Source organism: Rana temporaria, chromosome 2, assembly GCF_905171775.1.
Source record: "Rana temporaria chromosome 2, aRanTem1.1, whole genome shotgun sequence".
NCBI lineage: Eukaryota > Metazoa > Chordata > Amphibia > Anura > Ranidae > Rana > Rana temporaria.
In genome coordinates, this window is record NC_053490.1 from 392,447,953 (window position 1) to 392,462,577 (window position 14,625).

Sequence of the window (14,625 nt, forward strand, 5' to 3'; positions counted from 1 at the left end):
CCCAAGCCGGACAAGGACCCCGTACTCTGCGCTAACTATAGACCCATCGCCCTGCTTAATTCGGACCTGAAAATTTTTACAAAATTACTTTCTATCCGCCTGAACGGGATTCTCCCCTCCCTTATCCACAAGGATCAAGTGGGCTTTGTACCCCTTAGGCAGGCGGGCGATAACACCCGAAAGGTGATTGATTTGGTGGATGTGGCGAACAGGGAAAAGGCGGCATCCCTGCTTCTTAGCTTGGACGCCGAGAAGGCCTTTGACCGGCTTGGGTGGCCCTTCATGTTTGCTACATTACGGCATGTGGGGATTCGGGGCCCATTTATGAATGCAATTCGCCACCTCTACCTCGATCCCTCGTCCCAGGTTAAGACACCCTTTGCCCTCTCGCCCTCCTTTCCCATTACCAACGGCACCCGGCAAGGGTGTCCACTATCGCCCCTCCTATTCGCACTTTGTGTTGAACCCTTAGCAGCCACCATTCGGGGAAACCCGTCTATTCGGGGGGTGACTGTCCGGGGTAGGGAATTTAAAATATCCCTATTCGCGGACGATATCATCCTTTCCCTCACGCAACCCAGGATCTCCCTCCCAAACCTCCATGCAGAGTTGGCCCGATATGGAGCCCTATCGGGCTACAAAATTAACACTACTAAATCTGAGGCCCTCCCTGTTAACATCCCTACCGTGGAGGTCGATCACCTACGGGCCAACTTCCCTTACCAATGGAAGACGACCTCCCTGAAATATCTAGGGATACATATCACCCCAAGCTTCACTACCCTGTATCAAGAAAACTTCCCCCCCCTATTCCGATCTATCCGATCCCTGCTATTGCAATGGAAAAAGCATCATATTTCCTTGCTCGGCCGGATCGCCTCGATCAAGATGACGATTCTCCCGAAGCTCCTTTACCTTTTTCAAACACTGCCCATTCCAGTCCCCCTTAAGCATCTGAGAAAACTTCAAGCTGACCTACTTAAATTTACATGGAACTACAAGAGACACAGGGTACCCCAGAAGGTACTAATGGTAGCGCGCTCGGACGGCGGCCTTGCGTTTCCTAATCTGGTCAAGTACTATCAGGCTGCGCAACTGCGCGCAGTGACCTCCTGGTTCACCCAACGGTCCTACAACAGGTGGACGGAGATCGAGAAGTTGTGGCTGGCCCCGACCCACCCTAACAGTCTACTTTGGGGCGCAGATGCGGAGGCCCCCCCTGAACGCCTACTGGGCTCGGTGTTGCAGCTTCGACGTCTATGGCGCCGACTATCGCGACCATGCGGACTCTCAGCGGAGCGCTCACTTTTGATTTCATTTATGTATAATCCCAAAGTGCCAGATAGCCTCACCCACCAAATGTCTCATCCGTGGACGTCACGGAACCTATTTCACTTTGGGAACCTGGTGGATCCCCTGTCGCGTAAACTACTGCCCTTTTCTACCCTTCAGGCCAAATATGATCTTCCCAAGACGGTATTCTACGGTTACTTGCAAATTCGCCACTACGCTTTGTCTATAACACCCAATCTGCAATTCTCCCCCCCAACTCCCTTTGAAAGACTGGCCCTGGCCGGATCAACCCAAAAAGGCCTAATTTCTGATATCTATAAAATTCTAAATGCCTATCCCCTGGAATCTTTAGGTAAACACTCCTATATGTTAAAGTGGGAAAAAGCTCTTAATGAGGAAATACCCCTGGAGCAATGGCGGACTATTTGGTCCCAAGCAGCTAAGAGCTCCCTCTGCACCTTGTACAAGGAAAACGCATATAAAATACTTCTCTTCTGGTATATGACTCCCGATGTGCTCCATGCTATATATCCCGCTAGTTCCGATCGCTGCTGGCGATGCCAAGGGGATAGGGGCTCCCTCTTCCATATCTACTGGAGCTGCCCATTGATTGCCCCCTACTGGTCTGAAGTTCAGCAATTGCTGAGCCGCCTCCTAGATACTCAGATCCCCATGTCCCCTAAATTTTTTCTTCTGGGTCTATCCCCCTTGAAGATTCCCACACCTTACAAAAAACTGTTACGCCACATTCTCACGGCTGCCCGCTGTCTTGTTGCCCTGAACTGGAAAAAACGGTCTCCCCCTACCCCTGAGGCCTTGTATGCCAGGATTAAGGATGTGGAGCTGATGGAGAGAATGACTGCCAGGATACAGGACAGACTGGAGACCCACGACACTGTCTGGGAACCATGGCGCCTCCGGGAGGATACATCTTGACCAGGTAGCTGTGCTATTCCGATGATCGATACCCCCCCTCTTCCCACCCCTCCCCTCCTATCTTCTCTCTGTTCCTTTTCTTTTCTTTCTCTTTTCTCACTTTCTTTATCCATCTCTACCCTTTTGTGTGCGCAGTCTCGCAACATGAAAACGTGGGTCGCTGTGCGGCGACATTCTTAACCCAGTTATGTACCTGTTATTGTATAGGATCGTGTAGACAGTTCATGCTTGTTGTTATCCGCACTGCAGCAGTAGGAAACCAAAGGAAAGTTGACCTGTGCCTTGTCTACTTGTGTCTCCCCATGCTGCGACATGTGGCTCTGTATTCTGTAGGAGATGTACTCCTTCTCTTTCTTATTTTCAATAAAAAGTTATTTGATAAAAAAAAAAAAAAAAATCGCAATAAGCGTTTATCGATTGGTTTGCGCAAAAGTTATAGCGTTTACAAAATAGGGGGTATTTTTGTCATTTTTATTAATATATTTTTTTTACTAGTAATGGCGGCGATCAGCGATTTCTTTTTCCGGTACTGCGACATTATGGCGGACACTTCGGACACTTTTGACACATTTTTGGGACCAGTGGCATTTTTATAGCGATCAGTGCTATAAAAATGCATTGGATTACTATAAAAATGCCACTGGCAGTGAAGGGGTTAACACTAGGGGGCGGGGAAGGGGGTTAAGTATGTCCCTGTGTGTTATCTTACTGTGGGGGGGGGGTGGCCTCACTAGGGGAAACACTGATCCTCTGTTCATACATTGTATGAACAGAAGATCAGCATTTCCCCCGCTGACAGGACCGAGAGCTGTGTGTTTACACACACAGCTCCCGGTCCCCGCTCTGTAACGAGCGATCGCGTGTGCCCGGCGGCGATCGCGCCCGCCGGGCACACGCACGGGAGTCAGGGGGCGCGCGCGCCCCTAGTGGCCGCTCTAAAGGGTGACGTTATACTACGTGCTCTCGCCCAGGAGAGCCGACCTGGTCGGCAAGTAGTTAACCACTTAAGACCCGGACCTTTAGGCAGCTAAAGGACCTGGCCAGATTTTGCGATTCGGCACTGCGTCGCTTTAACTGACAATTGCGTGGTCGTGCGACTTGGCTCCCAAACAAAATTGGTGTCTTTTTTTCCCCACAAATAGAGCTTTCTTTTGGTGGTATTTGATCACCTCTGCTGTTTTTATTTTTTGCGCTATAAAAAATAGAGCGACAATTTTGAAAAAAATGCTATATTTTTTACTTTTATCTATAATAAATATCCCCCAAAAATATATAAAACATTATTTTTTTTCCTCAGTTTAGGCCGATACGCATTCTTCTACCTATTTTTGGTAAACAAATTTGCACAAAATTTATAGCGTTTACAAAAAAAAGGGGATAGTTTTATTGCATTTTTATAAAAAAAAAAAATGTTTTTACTACTAATGGCGGCGATCAGCGATTTTTTTCGTGACTGCGACATTATGGTGGACAATTTTGACACATTTTTGGGACCATTGTCATTTTCACAGCAAAAAATGCATTGTTTACTGTGAAAATGACAGTTGCCGTTTGGGAGTTAACCACAAGGGGGCGCTGAAGGGGTTATGTGTGACCTCATGTGTGCTTACAACTGTAGGGGGGTGTGGCTGTAGGTGTAACGTCATCAATTGTGATTCCCTATAAAAGGGAACACACGATTGATGACAGCGCCACCGTGAAGAACGGGGAAGCTGTGTTTACACACATCTCTCTTTGTTCTTTAGCTCCGTGGACCAATCGCGGGACTACAGCGGCGATGGGGTCCGCAAGTCCCGCGGCCACGGAGCTTCGGACCGGGTCGCATGCATGCGCGACCCCATGGCTGGGCTTAAAGAGCCATGTACGTGGATGTGCCCAGCTGTGCCATTCTGCCGACGTATATCGTCGGTAGGGGATCCTTAAGTGGTTAACCACTTGCTGACCAGCCGCCATCATTATACGGCGGCAGATCGGAACTGTCTTACCTGTACGTCGGTCCCTTTAAGCGGGATAGCAGACGCGCGCCTGCTGAACCCTGGGGGTGCTGATGCTCGTGACTGGCGGTCGCAAGCAATCGTGGGCACGATAGGCAGAACAGGGACTTGCGTGCGCGTGTGTGTGTAAGCACACACCCCTGTTTTGTTCTGTGTGGAAAGAAAAATCGTGAGTTCCTAATAGCTAGGAACCACGATCTGTAATCTCCTCTAGGTCAGTCTCCTGCCCCTACATTTAGAAACACACTAGGGAACACAATTAACCCCTTGATTGCCTTTTAGTGTTAACTTCTTCCCTGCCAGTGACATTTTTACAGTAATCTTTGCATTTTTATAGCACTGATCGCTGTATAAATTCCAATGGTCCCAAAAATGTGTCAAAAGTGTCTGATGTGTCTGCCATAATCTTGCAGTCCCAATTAAAATTGCAGATCGCCGCCATTGCTAGTAATTTTTTTTAAATAAAAATGCTATAAATCTATCCCCTATTTTGTAGATGCTATAACTTTTGCACAAATATATGCTTATTGCAATTGTTATTACCAAAAATATGTAGAAGAATACATATCAGCCTAAACTGAGAAAAAAATATATATAAAATAAAATGGGCATATTCATTATAGCAAAAAGTACAAAATATTGTGTTTTTTTTTTCAAAATTTTCGCTTTTTTATGTTTATAGTGCAAAAAAAAATTGCAGAGATTATCAAATACCACAAAAAGAAAGCTGGAAAAAAAAGGACGTCAATTTTGTTTGGGTACAGTGCCGCAAGACCACGCAATTGTCAGTTAAAGAGACGCAGTGTCGAATCGCAAAAAATGGCCCTGTCATTGGGTAGCCAATTCTTTTGGGGCTGAAGTGGTTAACAAAAAATGTTACGGACGAACCTATTAACATCTGAAACTGTGAAAAATACATCAAAGAGTGCTGTGGTTAAATTTTGTGGGTTACATTTTTACTGGAATTTCTGCAGTCAGAATCTTCCGTGGCATAACAGGTGACACTACCTATACTGGCCATAAATGATTTGATCCTGTACATTCCAGAGGAAATGCAGTCAACATTTTCCCTTAAAGAAAAAACTACTTCTACTACAACCTGGTCATAATCTTAGCATATCGGAGAGACAAGCTCTTGCTGACCTAGAAAATTGTAAAAAAAATATTTTTTTTATCAGGGAAGCACACAAGGGCGGTGCAATAGTAGGCCTTAATTATAGTGGGCCTGATTCAAGAAGCAATTGCACCTGTGTAACCATAGGTTACACAGCGCAATTGCTTACTTGCCCTGGCGTAACGAGTGCTCCTGATTCAGGAACCTCGTTACGCCGACTGCAGCCTAAGATCTGCGCGGCATAAGGCTCTTATGCCCGCATATCTTATGCTGCATTCTTGCAGTGGACGCTAGGTGGCGTTCACGTTGTGCTCAGTGTATAGTATGCAAATTGCATACTAACACCGATTCACAACGTTGCGCGAGCCCTGCGTACGCAATTTACGTTGTTTACGTACGGCGGTTTTCGCGCAAGGCTGCCCCTGCTACGTATACCCGTCGTTCCCGCGTCGCGAAATTCGAATTTTACGTACTTTGCGTAAGTGAATGGCGCTGGACGCCATTCACGTTCACTTTGAAGCAAATGACGTCCTTGCGACGTCATTTGCCGCAATGCACGTCGGGAAAGTTTCCCGACGGAGCATGTGCGCTACGATCGGCGCGGGAACGCGCCTAATTTAGATGATTCCCGCCCCCTACAGGATCATTTAAATTGCGTGCTCTACCGCCGGGCATTTTGCCGGCGCGCCCGCGCAATTCACGGAGCTTCTGCTCCGTGAATCAAGGGCAGCGGAGCAAATTTGCGGGGGCGCAGGGCAAAAACGTTGCCCTGCGCCTCCGTAAATAATGGGCAATTCTACCTGAATCCGGCCCAGTGACTACAAGGCTAAAGTGCTTCGCCAACTTTCTGATCCCCGTACTGCATGCTTAAATCCAATCACACACACATTTTTAAGAATAAATTAAAGGACCTCTTGGATACAGGATTAGAAGGTGGTGGAGCACTTGCTAGTGGACCATCCAGTTCCAGTGTTCCACCACCTCCCTACAATCAATAAAAGTGATGGACCTATTAAATGTCGCCCAATAGTGGCAGGCATAGGCAGGGCCGGATTAACAATGGGGCTGATGGAGCTGCAGCTCCAGGCCCCTTTCTCAAGATAGGCCCATTTGCCCAAAAAAAAAAAAAAAAAAAATTTTTTTTTTTTTTTTTTTAAGATTTTTTTTTTCTAAGATCGAATTTGGGGGGTTGTAGCTCGATGACCAGAGGTCACAGAAACCCCACATTTGGGGGTAGGCATGGGAAGCGCTACCCCACAACTGGTCAAAATATGGGACGGCTATCATTTATGGTTCCGGAGATACGGGCCTGCTTGCACAGCCTGTCAGAAGCTACATTCAGAGCGGCCAATATAAATACAAGCTGACACACTACAGCAGACTGATAGGATCACAGTGCTTATAATAATTATTTGTATATTACTCATGGTAATTAACCCCTTGCCACCCAGGCCAATTCTGACACTTCTCTACTACATGTAAAAATCATCATTTGTTTTTTGCTAGAAAATTACTCTATGGTGGTCTTTGCACTTTTTATGTTGCAGGGTACAGAGCTGCACGATTCTGGCCCAGATATTCTCTATGACAGCTGAAAGTCTCTCCACTTGTTATATGAAAGAATCAGCAAACTCTACATTGGAGATCGTCAGGGGGGTTGAATCGACATCACAATTTTTTTAACGATTAATTGTGCAGCTCTAGCACGGTATTTGCGCAGCAATTTTTCGAACATGTTTTTTTGGAAAAAAATGTTTCATTCATTAAAAAAACAGTTAGTTAGTTAAGCTAGCACAATTTTTTTTGGTATCCTAAGCGATGCTTTACATTTTTTTAGGTTACATGTTTAGAGTTACAGAGGAGGTCTAGTACTAGAATTATTGTTCTCGCTCTAACGATCGTGGCGTATGTAACCTGTGTGTATCTGGCTCTGATACTACCAGTGCCTACCCAGCCACTGACTAGTATCTCTCCCCAGCCTGTCCCCACACACCCTCTCACCTGCTGACCTGTGGATGGGGGAATCACTCCTGCAGTGTTATTGTGTTCTGCCAGTGCGTACAATGATCAGTGTTGCTAACTTTAGCTGGCAGCACTAATTGTTTTAAGAAAAAAAAAACAGGCTGGTTGTACTCAAGTTGATTAATAGATTGACTTGTGTAAAACCAGCTAGCCCATACATAGATTGACTATGGCTGGTCTCTGCATAATTGGCGTAATTTCAATCCATGTATGACCCGCTTAACCACTACTCAGTCCCTAAATATCCTTCCACTCCTGTACATAGTGCTCACTGTCATACTCTCCACACTCCTCTCCTGTACATAGTGCCCACTGTCATACCCTCCACACTCCTCTCCTATACATAGCGCCCACTGTCATACCCTACACACTCCTCTCCTGTACATAGTGCCCACTGTCATACCCTCCACACTCCTCTCCTATACATAGCGCCCACTGTCATACCCTTCACACTCCTCTCATGTACATAGTGCCTGCTGTCATACACTTCTCTCCTATACATAGTGCTCACTGTCATACTCTCCACACTCCTCTCCTGTACATAGTGCCCACTGTCATACTCTCCACACTTCTCTCCTATACATAGTACCCACTGTCATACCCTACACACTCCTCTCCTGTACATAGTGCCCACTGTCATACCCTCCACACTCCTCTCCTATACATAGCGCCCACTGTCATACCCTCCACACTCCTCTCCTGTACATACTGCTCACTGTCATACCCTCCACACTCCTCTCCTATACATAGTGCCCACTGTCATACCCTCCACACTCCTCTCCTATACATAGTGTTCACTGTCATACCCTCCACACTCCTCTCCTATACATATAGCCCACTATCATACCGTCTACATTCCTCTCCTGTACATACTGCCCACTGTCATACCCTCCACACTCCTCTCCTGTACATACTGCCCCATCATACCCTCCACACTTCTCTCTGGTACGTACTACCCTCTGTCATACCCCCTCACTCTTCCTGTACATACTGCCCATTGTCATACCCTTCACACTCCTCTCCTGTACATAGTGCTTTTTTCCGTACCCTTTGTACTCCTCTCCTGTACATAGTGCCCACTGTTAGACCCTCCACATTCCTCTCCCTCATCTGCACATACTTCCCACATATATACCGTCCATACTCCTCCCCTATGTCGCTTACCCACAAAAACAGTTCTTTAAAATTATACTGAATATCCTCAATGTTACCAGCTCTAGAATGGACACACTTTTGTTAGTTCAACTAAAGGAAATATCAGTTCTCATATTTGTTCTGCCCCATTATTACCACTCCTTTAATTTTGTGATTACTACTATGATGTATAGAGGAACATCGGGGATCTCAGCTACTCTAAATATAGCACTTATATAAAAAAGTGTCCCTGAAAATATTTTTTAAATGTTGGCAACTGTGCACTTAGTCACTGCCCAAGGGCCACCGTCCACCGGGTCAGTAGGGGGCCCCATGAGAGGCTCCTGGGATCCTGTGATAATAAAGCGGTAGTAAACTTTCCTGACATTACTACTTTTTAGAGGCCCTGGGGTAGGTTATGCCACAACGTACAAGTATGCACAGCATATTAGCACATTAGTGTACACTTCAATTTTCAGACTGAGCCCTCCAGTGCTGCGCTGTGATGAATCAGGCGGGGCCTGGACACTTCCATCTTCACCCGGTCTTCCTTCTGGGTTCTGTGCCTTTGGTCACTTGCCTTGGCTGGGCTGCGTTCATGTCATTCCCACGCATTTATTTATTATTTATTACACCCCATTCACACCTCCGCGACAAAACGCCCGACGCCGGCCGCTCGTGCCGCTGGAGGGGAGAATTCCCATTGCTGTCTATGAGATGGTTCACATCTCATAGACGCCGTACACCTGCGGTATGAAAAAAAGTCCCGGACCCTTTTTTTCAGGCGGCATTGGCGTTCGGCCATACAAAGCAATAGGAAGGATTTGTAAAAAAAAAGTTACACTATTCGCGGCAAAATACGCCGCGCACGCGGCGTTACTTGTCGCGGAGGTGTGAATGCAGCCTAAAAGGCCCCACCAAAATCCTCAGCACCAGGCCCATGATGTTCTTAATCTGGCCCTGGGCATAGGCTCCCTATTAGAGAAGCTAAGTGAATGGGTTGACCAATATGTACAACCTTTAGTGACAAGACTGGCAGGCAATATTAAAGATACAGCTTTCGTTTTAAAACAAATTAACAGCATACACAGGCGGGAATACTTTTCTTGGGTCACCCTGGATGTAAAATCTTTATTCTTGTATATCTCACACTTTGGCATTGGATGCATTGGAATTCCACTTATCAAAATACAGTATTTGATTTCCATCTCAAAGAATTTATTATTTTGTCAGTTACTTTTTTGCTGAAACATAATTATTTAATTTTTCATTAAACTTTCTATGTGCAATGCTGTGGGGCTCCCTGTCACTAGCAAACCTTTACATGGGCTGGTGGGAGGAACGTTTCCTTTTTTCTCAACAGAACATCTATGGCCCTCACATCCATTGTTATGGGCGGTACGTAGATGATCTTTGCCTTTTTTTGGGATCACACAGACTCTGCCTTAATCTTGAATTTTCTTATGAAGGTAGCAAGGATAGCATTAATTATCTTGATGTTACCCTCAAAGGAGATTTGCGTACAGGGAATGTGGATACCAAGACTTTTTGCAAAACAAATTGAATTATAAAAGCACCAGTTTTCCGTAAATAGCCGAGCTGCGAGTCGGCGCCTGCGCCCACCGTGTAGAGCTGACTGCGCAGGCCCTGTATAGCGCCGACTCGCAGCTCAGCTATTAACGGAAAACTGGTGACGCGCCTTGTGCGACATGGGAACTTTTTCACAACACGTCAATCATCTAACCCAGGGATAGGAACGCCCAGTCCCGTGGGAATCAGAACCCGGAAGCCGGGGAGAAAATCACACTATATCGCTATGTACGGGAAGAAAAAAAAGACCTGCATACTGTAAATGTCGTTGGTATGCTGGATGTAATGTTATAATTTTTTTTTTAGGGTGAACCCCCGCTTTAATGTGAAATAGTCCATAAACAAACAGATGTGTTACTCTCCAATCGCTGTCATGGACTGATGAATTTCTGGTTGTCTGCAGAAATCATACAGGCATCAAGTATAAATGGTAGTGTACTCTTACCATGTGTTGTGGACTCTAACTGCTTTGCAACAGTGAGTCTAAAACGCTTAGTGACCTCTAAGGACCTGGGTCACTGCAGCAAGGACTCCCCGGATGTTGGTGCGTTTATCGATCCTTCAGGTGAGATGAAAACCAGGAACAGCAGGAACAACAGGAACCAAATGGGCCTTCAGATGCAGGACAGAAGGGAACAAAAAGTTCCAGCAAACTTGGAAAAAAGTGGAAACTCTGAAAAAGTGGAAACTCGGAAAAAAGCCATCAACAGGGGCATGCCCCTTAGAGGTCACTAAGCGTTTTAGACTCACTGTTGAAAAGCAGTTAGAGTCCACAACACATGGTAAGTACCCTACCATTTATACTTGATGCCTGTCTGATTTCTGCAGACAACCAGAAATTCATCAGTCCATGACAGCGATTGGAGAGTTACACATCTGTTTGTTTATGGACTATTTCACATTAAGTGTTTTTGCAGATGTAAATCTTACTTATTAATTAATTGCCTGTGTCCTGTACTGTACAAGATAAAATTAATTTTGGCTTGCTTGTAAATTACACATCTTAAAGTACAGTACAGGACACAGGCCAACCTCCCTAAACTCTCCTTGTTACTCTGCATTGCTTGCTATAAAACGAGTGGAGTACTGTGCCCTTGCTCTAAAAAGTGGTAGCAGCACTGACTTTCATGCATTAAACTAGCAATATACCGCAAAAGCCACACAATTTTATATACTTGCTAATATAATAAAGCACAAATCAATTCAAAGACCTGGCAAATCAGAGAATGTCTTTTTTTTTTTATTCTTCTGATTCCATTTGGATTTTACATTCTCCACAGACAAGACAAATATTCATGAAAATATTTAGAACAATGAAAAAAGTAGCTCTTGACATTTACAAACTGTCACAAAGAAAGGGGGAACAGGAACATTCTCAACCTTGCAAGGAAGTTGGGAAATTCTTACCACAATCATGTGATCATACTAAATGGTTCACCTGACATTGTTATGCACTAAGAAAAGCACAAACCAGGAAAATATTGTCTAAATGAAAAAAAGTTGTGGTGTTTGCATCCATCCTTAGAGAGGAAAGAGCTGATTGGAACTGCCAAGAAGGATTGTTTTCCTTGTGCAGCAGATTGTATGTTGCTATGTAACAAATACATGTATTAAGCCTCATCTATTGAAAAAATGTAAAAGTTAGCAATAAGAAGTGCAACTGATTACCTAAAAGTATACAAATTATTGGATGGTTTAGGTAGTTTTTGGCAAATCATAAAGAGTTTGTACAGTCAAATCTTAAAGCGTGTTACCAATTTATTGGTATATTTTATACTGTTCCCTGTGCTATGTTTTTGGTTTATTATCGTAAGAGACCCAACTGGGGCAGAGGCTTTTGGAGGAGGCTGTGGGCTAGCCTTCTACCCACTGTTTATGGCCCATGGAGTAGACTCAGAATTTTATCTGCTTCTCCCGGTCAGAGCATGGAGGAGAGCTGGGTCTTGAAACCCTTTGACTGGCCAGGAAAGCCCCAGAACAGTGTTGCATTTCTGTGGAAACATTGTGTCGGACAGATTGTCCAGATCCACCTTCACCAGCCGGGTATATGGAACTCTTCTTGGGCATATTTCTTATCTTGCCCCGGCTGGTCCTTGAGGCTCGGTTTACACCGTTGCCGCATCCATCGCACAGCAGGGGTCTGGTGCGTGCTGGTTCACCATTTCAGGTCAGATTTCAGCCCGAATTTTGGGCTAAAATCGAACTTGAAACGCACCAAAAAAGGCACGCGTTTTTCCTGCACACCGCACCGGACCCGCTGCGGAGATATGTGAACCCGCTCCATAGAGAGCCAGTCACATTCTCCTGCTATGCAAATTGGATGTGGAAAAACGTGCATTAAATTCGCATAGGTGAGAACCGAGCCTGAAAGCTGCATAATGCAGCATTTGACCATTTTGCCCCGGGTACTACCAGCTTTATATTATTAACTTTTTATACTATTTTTGCTGAAGATGTACCACTTGGTAACCTAGATACAAGCTGGATTTGGGGTGGGACACTTATAGTGTTTTTTTGGGCATCCTGGTAGGCACACCCTGGCTAATCAAGACTTATTGTGGACATGTTTTCCAGGACATAGGCGAGGAAGGCAGGTTAGGGAATTCTTGTGATTACTAGCCATACTGAAAGGACTTGTCTAGGTGCCTATCTGTTAATTAGATTAATGTTTAAAGGTTGCATTGTTATGTTTTTACTAGTTGTACATCTTATCTTATCTGTGCTAATATCCCAAAGGGGGGAATGTCCTCCTGGGGGTATAAAGTATGTGTCTCGGTTTCAATAAACAGTTATTCCTTTGGTTTTACCTCAACATCTTTTCTGCGTATGACACTTGGGGTAAAGGGCTAGTATTAGCTACTAGTCTGCTGTAAGGGTATGGAGGGCAGGAGGCACCAATTGGCAGAGGCACCCATTTGGGATGCCAGCTGGTCCATCACAATAATCATCATCCACTCAATAATGTTCATCTTAGACATCTTCAGCCGACATTTCCTGAACAACATGGAAGAGATCACAGGTCACTAGCACACGGCGCACTTTTATGTTTAAGCGGACAACTTAGCATGGCCCAATTAAAAAGTAAAGTTTGAAGAGTTTGGGGGGGGCAAGTACTGTGGAATACAGAGGTCTGCACATGTATAGAGGGCAGGAGGCACAGATTGGCAGAGGCACCCAGTTTGGGGGCCAGGCGGTCCGTCACAATCATCACCATCCACCCACTAATGATCATCTTAGTTGGACATCTTCAGCTGACATTTGTTGGTCATGAGTAGGGATGAGCTTCGTATTCGAGTCGAACTCATGTTCGACTCGAACATCGTATGTTCGATCTTTCGTCGAATTACGAAAGTTTTGGGCCGTTCGCGCCAAATTCGAGTTATGTTTCAACTTCCCATAATTCACTGCAGCATCGCAGTGCATTGCTGGCTGATGATTGGCCGAGCATGCACTATGACCCGCATGCTTGGCCAATCACAGCTTGCAAAAAACGGATAGCCATAATTGGCCAAAGCCAGGGTGGCTTTGGCCAATTATGGCTCAGGGGGTTTAGTACACGCCCCACACTATAAAAGGCCGCCTGCAGGTCAGCCTTGTGTAGTGTGTTGCGGTGGTTAAGAGAGAGACAGCATTTTTTGCAGGTGGATAGAGCAGGCAGGCTAGTCAGTTAAAGTTACAGTGTGTAGAGGATATATATGCATCCCAGGTGTTGTATATATATTTATACACTGTATAGTTTAGCTAGATCAGCTCTTCCTAATTTACTGGCAGGCAGGTGATTGTGCTAGCTGCAGTATTCACGTGGTGTATTGCCTGTGTCCTCTGCAGTGTGCACCATAAAGCTACGTGGTGTGGATACTGCCTTTGTTCTCTGTAGTTTGCATCTAAAGCTACATGGTGTGTACTGCCCGTGTCCTCTACAGTTTGCACCTAAAGCTACGTAGTGTGTGTACTGCCTTTGTCCTCTGCAGTTTGCACCTAAAGCTACGTAGTGTGTACTGCCTGTGTCCTCTGCAGTGTGCACCTAAAGCTACGTGGTGTGTGTACTGTCTGTGTCTGTGCTATTTTTCTCAATGATTTTCATCCATATTGCAGGGCCCAGACATTACATTAAAGCCGCAAGCAGTTTTAAATTACTTTTTTCTTATAGTAATCTAATTTTGTGCATGGACAGTTCTAAACACGTGCCACTTCACAGGCATACTTTAGACACCCAGCAGGTACAATATTTAAAGGAATTTTTCATTTTTTTATTTAAGCATCATTAAAAATCACTGCTCCAGAAAAAACGACAGTTTTTAAAACTTTTTTTTCCATTGATACATGTTCCCTGGGGCAAGACCCGGGTTCTCAAAGACGTTTTCACAGGCATACTATAGACACCCAGCAGGTACAATATTTAAAGAAATTTTTCATTTAAGACCCGGATTCTCAAAGACGTTTTACGACAATAACTTGCATATTAGGCTTTAAAATGAGCACTTTTGAATTCGAACATTCGAGTCCCATAGACGTCAATGGGGTTCTAAATGTTCGTGCGAA